Source organism: Ictidomys tridecemlineatus, chromosome 1, assembly GCF_052094955.1.
Source record: "Ictidomys tridecemlineatus isolate mIctTri1 chromosome 1, mIctTri1.hap1, whole genome shotgun sequence".
In the NCBI taxonomy this organism is placed as follows: domain Eukaryota; kingdom Metazoa; phylum Chordata; class Mammalia; order Rodentia; family Sciuridae; genus Ictidomys; species Ictidomys tridecemlineatus.
The window spans coordinates 208346884-208354516 of record NC_135477.1 but is presented as its reverse complement, the minus strand read 5'-3'; positions in this window follow the sequence as shown (position 1 = coordinate 208354516).

The window sequence follows — 7633 nt, the reverse complement described above, 5'->3', positions numbered from 1 at the left end:
CTTCGTGGAAGACTTACAAATACACACTCCTATATTCCTGTTTTCTTCTGCTATAATAAAATGCCTGAGATTGGTTAATTTGTAAATAAAAGAAATTAATTTCTTATAGTTCTAGAGGCTTGGAAGTCCAAAGTCAAGGACTTGCATGTGGGGAGGGCATTCCTCAGGTGGGAACTCTGTAGAATTCCAAGGCAGTTCTGGGCATGACATGCTGAGGGGGGCTCATGAAAGATGGCCAATCTAGATTTCCTAACAAATCACCCTTATGATACCTAACTCACTTCCTCAATATCTCATTAATCCATTAACCCATTAATGGATGAGTCCATTCATCAGGGCAGATCCCTATTGATGCAGTTACCTCCCCAAAGGTCTTGCCCCATCATTAACATATGACTAGACATTTGGTTCCAACACTTGAATTCTAGGGGACACACCAAAACCATAGCACAGACATAACTTGAAAATAATTGCACAGTGACATGTCAACAAATGCAACCTGTTGAGTAATGTATAATACTAAGATGAAATAAGCCCATCAGACATGATAAGAGAACATGACAAAAAATGGAAATAATAAAATATTTGTAATAAAGTGTTTGTTAAATAGGTTAAGGCAGATCCAAGCAAGAATCCTATGCAACCACAGAAATTGTGCCACAGGTAAGTATTGTTTAGGAAATAGATTCACACTACATGAAGCAAAAAATTAGATTTCCAATGATAAGTATTGTACACTGTAATTTTTGTTCAAGGAAAAATATCCACATGGGTGGGGGAAATCTGGACGTATGTACAATAAAATAGTCACAGAGGTTTTTATCTGGATGTGGGTTCGTGGATGACCTTTATTTCCATTTTATGTTTGTATTTTCTGATTTTTTTCAATATGTATATGCTTTGATTGCAAAATGAAAAACCAATGTTATTTTTAAGTGATTATCATCAGGGAGTGAATAATGGATGGTTTCCTGGAGGAAGAGGCTATGTATCACTAAGTCCCAACATGTTTTTGATTGCACTGAAGAACAAGAGTGAGTGGGAAACACTTAACATAGAAAGACTAGCATGAGATGAGGAAGGAAGGGACTAATTGAATGTAAGAAATTTCAGAGTTGAACCAGCTGAAGCAGAGAACCAGCTGGACTCTTGGAGGGGCTCTCCTCCATGCTTCTGCAGATGCTCTTTGGTCTTGGGACTTCCTGGGACATCTCCCTTGATGAAGCCATCCCTCTGGCCACCCTAGCAACTCTCCCATCCTGTATGAAGCTGCCTTTACTGCAGGCTTTGTTCTCTGCCACTGCCTGCTCTATCCTTGCCTGTACATACTGAATTGCATTAACTGATTTTCAGTTCATTCAAACATTTCTAAACAGCAAGATCTGTAAAGATTAAGGGACTTTCTGGTTTTTAAACACAGTCTTGTCCTATAATATATGTACCATACATGTTTGTTTTGGCTTGACTTCAATCGACTAAATTCCATTAGAACAGTTTTGGAGAAGGATCAGTAAACAACATCTTACAGGTGGGGAGGGAGAGTTAGTTTGGTAGAATTCAAGTAGAGAGGTTTTAAGTATACGTGTCACTAGCACCAGAGGATGGTTTTCTAGAAGCTGAATACAGAAAGCATTTCCATTCTTCCCGCTGTGTTACCAGAGATGGAAGCTGGCAGGTCTGGGGATACTGTTAATGGACAGCACATTGGAAGGTGCCAAACAGTGTCCACTTAGCAATCTGCTGAGAGGCAAAAGCATTTCATACACTGCAAGTTGTAGATTCCAGATAAACACAGAAGAATGAATGAATGACTATGTTAAAAACATCTTTAGCCAGTTCCTTTATGTCTGGTGGCTCCAGGCCTGTGCCTACACACCGTGATGAAAACGTACTTTGTATTTTTGTAGCGCTGTCACTGTAACTGTCATATTTCTTCCTGGTGACACCCATTTTGCCCATTTTGAAAACATGATATAAACAGAGAATCAAGCATTAACTTTAACCTCATGAACAAGATGTTTTCAAAATGGTAAATACAACCATAGAAGATCAAGAATGCATGTTGGGGATTGCTCCCTGCCTGGACCCCCGCGGGCGGGCCCTGTGAACCCAAGCCGACCACGGCCCACACGCTGCAGCGAGTTTAGGAGAAGGAGCAGCCTGCCTGGGTCCCCGCAGCCCGGCTTTGTGAACCGCCCACACATAACATCGAACTTGGGAGCCATTGCTGGCTGTCTGCCTGTCCCCCCCCCTCCCCCGGGCTGGCTTGGTGAACCTCAACCAGCCGCTGCTCACACGGCGCAGTGAACTTGGGAGCCGGCGCTGCCTGCTTGGCTGCGTGGGCCCCCGCAGACCAGCTCTGTGAACCGCCGCTGGCTACCGCCAAGCGGCCGCTGCCTACACCCTTGCAGTGAGTGGGGGAGCAGGCGCTGCCTGCCCGGCCCTGAGGGCCCGACTCTGTGAACCTCCTCTGGCGGTTTGGAGCTGCAGACGACCACCCTCCACCTGCCAACCCAGTGCTGCAAACGACCCCTGACCAGCTCTGCAAAAGGCCCCGCCCACACAGCGAACAGCAGGAATGGAGACCCGCCCAATCCGGGAGGAAGTACCGCTGCACAGTGATTGACTCCCGCCTACTGAGAGGAGAAACTTGGCCCTGTGGGCATAGTTCCACCCACTGGAAGAGCAGTTAATCGAACTCTAGGACTGCATTTATAAATTTTTTTTTGCTGTCTTTTTAAATGTTTTTTAATCCATCTTTTATTTTATTCTATTTTTTAAATCTCATTTTCCATTTCTACTATTATTATTTTTCTTTAAATCCCTTTTAATCTTCTATTTTTTTCTATCCTTCTTTTCTCCTGTCTTTACATCTCTTTTTAATTTTCTTATTCCCCATTCCTTGAATTCTAACTGCTTACTCTTATTCTCTTTAGTGACTTCTACCCATCCCTTCTAATACCTTTCCTCCCAAGCTTCAAATATATTTATAGGAGTAAACAGTAACTCAGCAGTCAAACAGAACAAGAAACAATATGAACAGCATGAAAAAGCAAGGAAGAAAAGGAGTGCAAACAATGCAGGGCAGCCTAAATATTCAGGAGGATATAGAATCACCAGAAAAATGGTCATATAAAGAACTCATGGAACACCTGAGACAGATGGAACGGAACCTTAAAGAGGATACAAGACAGCAAATTCAAGCAGCGAAAGAACACATTGAGAATGTATTACACAAACAGATAAAGGAAGAAGTTAAGCATCTTTATCAGGAGATAGAGACTATAAAAAAGAATCAAACCATAATCTTAGAAATGAAGGAAACTATAAACCAAATTAAAAACTCAAATGAGAGTATCATTAATAGAGTGGAGCAAGTAGAAGCTAGAACATCAGATAATGAAGACAAAATATATCATCTGAAAAAGAGGCTAGCCACCTCAGATAGGCTGGTTAAAAATCATGAGAGAAGCATACAAGAGATATGTGATAATATAAAAAAACCAAATTTAAGAGTCATTGGGATAGAGGAAGGGATAGAGATTCAAACAAGGGGAATGAGTAATCTACTGGATGAAATAATCACAGAAAACTTTCCAGAATTAAAAAAGGAAACAGATATACAAATTGTAGATGCATACAGGACACCGAACATACAAAATCACAGTAGACCAACGCCAAGACACATTGTTATGAAGATATCCAATATACAGAACAAAGAGAAAATATTAAAAGCTACAAGAGAAAAGAGAAAGATTACATTCAGGGGTAAACCAATAAGGTTAACAACAGACTTCTCAACTCAGACGCTGAAAGCGAGAAGATCCTGGAATAACGTATTTCAAACACTGTAAGACAATGGATGCCAACCAAGAATTCTGTACCCAGCAAAATTAAGCTTCAGATACGACAACGAAATAAAAATCTTTCATGATAAACAAAAACTAAAAGAATTTGCAGCCAGAAAACCAGCGTTGCAAAGCATCTTGAGCAAAACACTTCACGAGGAAGAAACGGAAAACAATAACCAAAGCCAACAGTGGGAAGTACCTCAGTAAAGACAGACGGAGGGGGAAAAACTAATCATGGTGAAACAAATGCAATTAAAAAAAAAAAAAACGAGATAAATAATCAAATATGGCTGGAAGTACAAACCATATATCAATAGTAACTCTAAACATTAATGGTTTAAACACTCCAATAAAGCGACATAGGCTGGTAACATGGATCAAAAAAACAAATCCAACAATATGCTGTCTCCAGGAGACTCACCTGACTGGAAAAGACATACACAGCCTGAAGGTGAAAGGTTGGGAAAAAATATACCACGCACACGCTCCTCGCAAGCAAGCAGGGGTGGCCATCCTCATATCGAATAAAATCGACATCAAGACTAAGCTAATCCAAAGGGATAAGGAAGGACATTAAATACTGTTAAAAGGAACCATTAAACAACAAGACATAACAATTATCAATATTTATGCACCAAATAATGGCGCTTCGAACTTTATAAAACAAATTCTCCTCAAGTTCAAGAATCAAATAGACCACAACACAATAATTACGGGTGACTTCAACAAACCTCTCTCACCATTGGACCGATCCTCCAAGCAAAAGTTTAATAAAGAAACTATAGACCTCAATACCACAATCAATAACATAGACTTAACTGACATATATAGAATATACCAACCATCATCAAATGGATATACTTTTTTCTCAGCAGCACATGGATCCTTCTCAAAAATAGACCATATATTATGCTATAGGGCAACCCTCAATAAATATAAAGGGGTGGAGATTATACCATGCATTTTATCTGATCATAATGGATTGAAACTGGAAATTAATGATAAAAGAAGGAAGGGAAAATCCAATATCACATGGAAAATGAACAATATGTTACTGAATGATCAAAGGGTTACAGAAGACATAAAGGAGGAAATCAAAAAATTCTTAGAGATAAATGAAAATGCAGACACAACCTATCGGAATCTATGGGACACAATGAAAGCAGTTTTAAGAGGGAAATTCATCACCTGAAGGTCATTCCTCAAAAAAAGGAAAAACCAACAAATAAATGAGCTCACACTTCATCTCAAAGCCCTAGAAAAGGAAGAGCAAAACAATAGCAAATGCAGCAGAAAGCAAGAAATAATTAAAATCAGAGCGGAAATCAATGAAATTGAAACAAAAGAAACTATCGAAAAAATTAACAAAACTAAAAGTTGGTTCTTTGAAAAAATAAACAAGATTGACAAACCTTTAGCCATGCTAACGAAGAGAAGAAGAGAGAGAATTCAAATTACTAACATAAGGGATGAAAAAGGAAATATCACAACAGACGCCACAGAAATACAGAAGACAATTAGAAACTATTTTGAAAACCTATATTCCAATAAAATAGAAGATAGTGAAGACATCAATAAATTTCTTAAGACATATGATTTGCCCAGACTGAGTCAGGAGGACACACACGATTTGAACAGACCAATATCAATGGATGAAATTGAAGAAGTAATCAAAAGACTACCAACCAAGAAAAGCCCAGGACCGGATGGGTATACAGCGGAGTTTTACAAAACCTTTAAAGAAGAATTAATACAAATACTTTTCAAGTTATTCCAGGAAATAGAAAAAGAGGGAGTCCTTCCAAATTCATTCTATGAGGCCAACATCACATTGATTCCGAAACCAGACAAAGACACATCAAAGAAAGAAAACTACAGACCAATATCTCTGATGAACCTAGATGCAAAAATCCTCAATAAAATTCTGGCGAATCGGATACAAAGACACATCAAAAAAATTGTGCACCATGATCAAGTAGGATTCATCCCTGGGATGCAGGGATGGTTCAATATACGGAAATCAATAAATGTAATTCACCATATCAATAGACTTAAAGATAAGAACCATATGATCATCTCGATAGACGCAGAAAAAGCATTTGACAAAGTACAGCATCCCTTTATGTTCAAAACATTAGAAAAACTAGGGATAACAGGAACTTACCTTGATATTGTAAAAGCTATTTACGCTAAGCCCCAGGCTAGCATCATTCTGAATGGAGAAAAATTGAAGGCATTCCCCTTAAAATCAGGAACAAGACAGGGATGCCCTCTATCACCACTTCTATTCAATATAGTTCTCGAAACACTGGCCAGAGCAATTAGACAAACGAAAGAAATTAAAGACATAAAAATTGGAAAGGAAGAACTTAAATTATCACTATTTGCAGATGACATGATTCTATCCTAGAAGACCCAAAAGGGTCTACAAAAAAACTACTAGAACTAATAAATGAATTCAGCAAAGTGGCAGGATATAAAATCAACACGCACAAATCAAAGGCATTTCTGTATATCAGCAACAAAACCTCTGAAATGGAAATAAGGAAAATCACTCCATTCACAATATCCTCAAAAAAAATAAAATACTTGGGAATCAACCTAACAAAAGAGGTGAAAGATTTATACAATGAAAACTACAGATCCCTAAAAAGAGAAGTAGAAGAAGATCTTAGAAGATGGAAAGATGTACCCTGTTCATGGATAGGCAGAACTAACATCATCAAAATGGCGATATTACCAAAAGTCCTCTATAGGTTTAATGCAATGCCAATCAAAATTCCAATGGCATTGCTTGTAGAAATAGATAAAGCAATCATGAAATTCATATGGAAAAATAAAAGACCCAGAATAGCAAAAGCAATTCTAAGCAGGAAGTGTGAATCAGGTGGTATAGCAATACCAGATTTCAAACTATACTACAGAGCAATAGTAACAAAAAAAGCGTGGTACTGGTACCAAAACAGCCAGGTGGACCAATGGTACAGAATAGAGGATACAGAGACTAATCCACAAAGTTACAACTATCTTATATTCGATAAAGGGGCTAAAAGCATGCAATGGAGGAAGGATAGCATTTTCAACAAATGGTGTTTGGAAAACTGGAAATCCATATGCAACAAAATGAAACTGAATCCCCTCCTCTCACCATGCACAAAAATTAGCTCAAAATGGATCAAGGACCTTGATATCAAATCAGAGACTCTGCGTATGATAGAAGAAAAAGTTGGCTACGATCTACATATTGTGGGATCAGGCTCCAAATTCTTTAACAGGACACCCATAGCACGAGAGTTAATCGCAAGAATCAACAAATGGGACTTACTTAAACTAAAAAGTTTTTTCAAAGCAAGAGAAACAATAAGAGAAGTAAATCGGGAGCCTACATCATGGGAACAAATTTTTACCCCCCACACTTCAGATAGAGCCTTAATATCCAGAGTTTACAAAGAACTCAAAAAATTAGACAATAAGACAACAAATAACCCAATCAACAAATGGGCCAAGGACCTGAACAGACACTTCTCAGAGGAGGACATACAATCAATCAACAGATACATGAAAAAATGCTCACCATCTCTAGCAGTCAGAGAAATGCAAATCAAAACTACCCTAAGATACCATCTCACTCCAGTAAGATTGGCAGCCATTATGAAGTCAAATAATAACAAGTGCTGGTGAGAATGTGGGGAAAAGGGTACTCTTATACATTGCTGGTGGGACTGCAAATTGGTTCGGCCAATTTGGAAAGCAGTATGGAGATTCCTGGGAAAGCTAGGAAT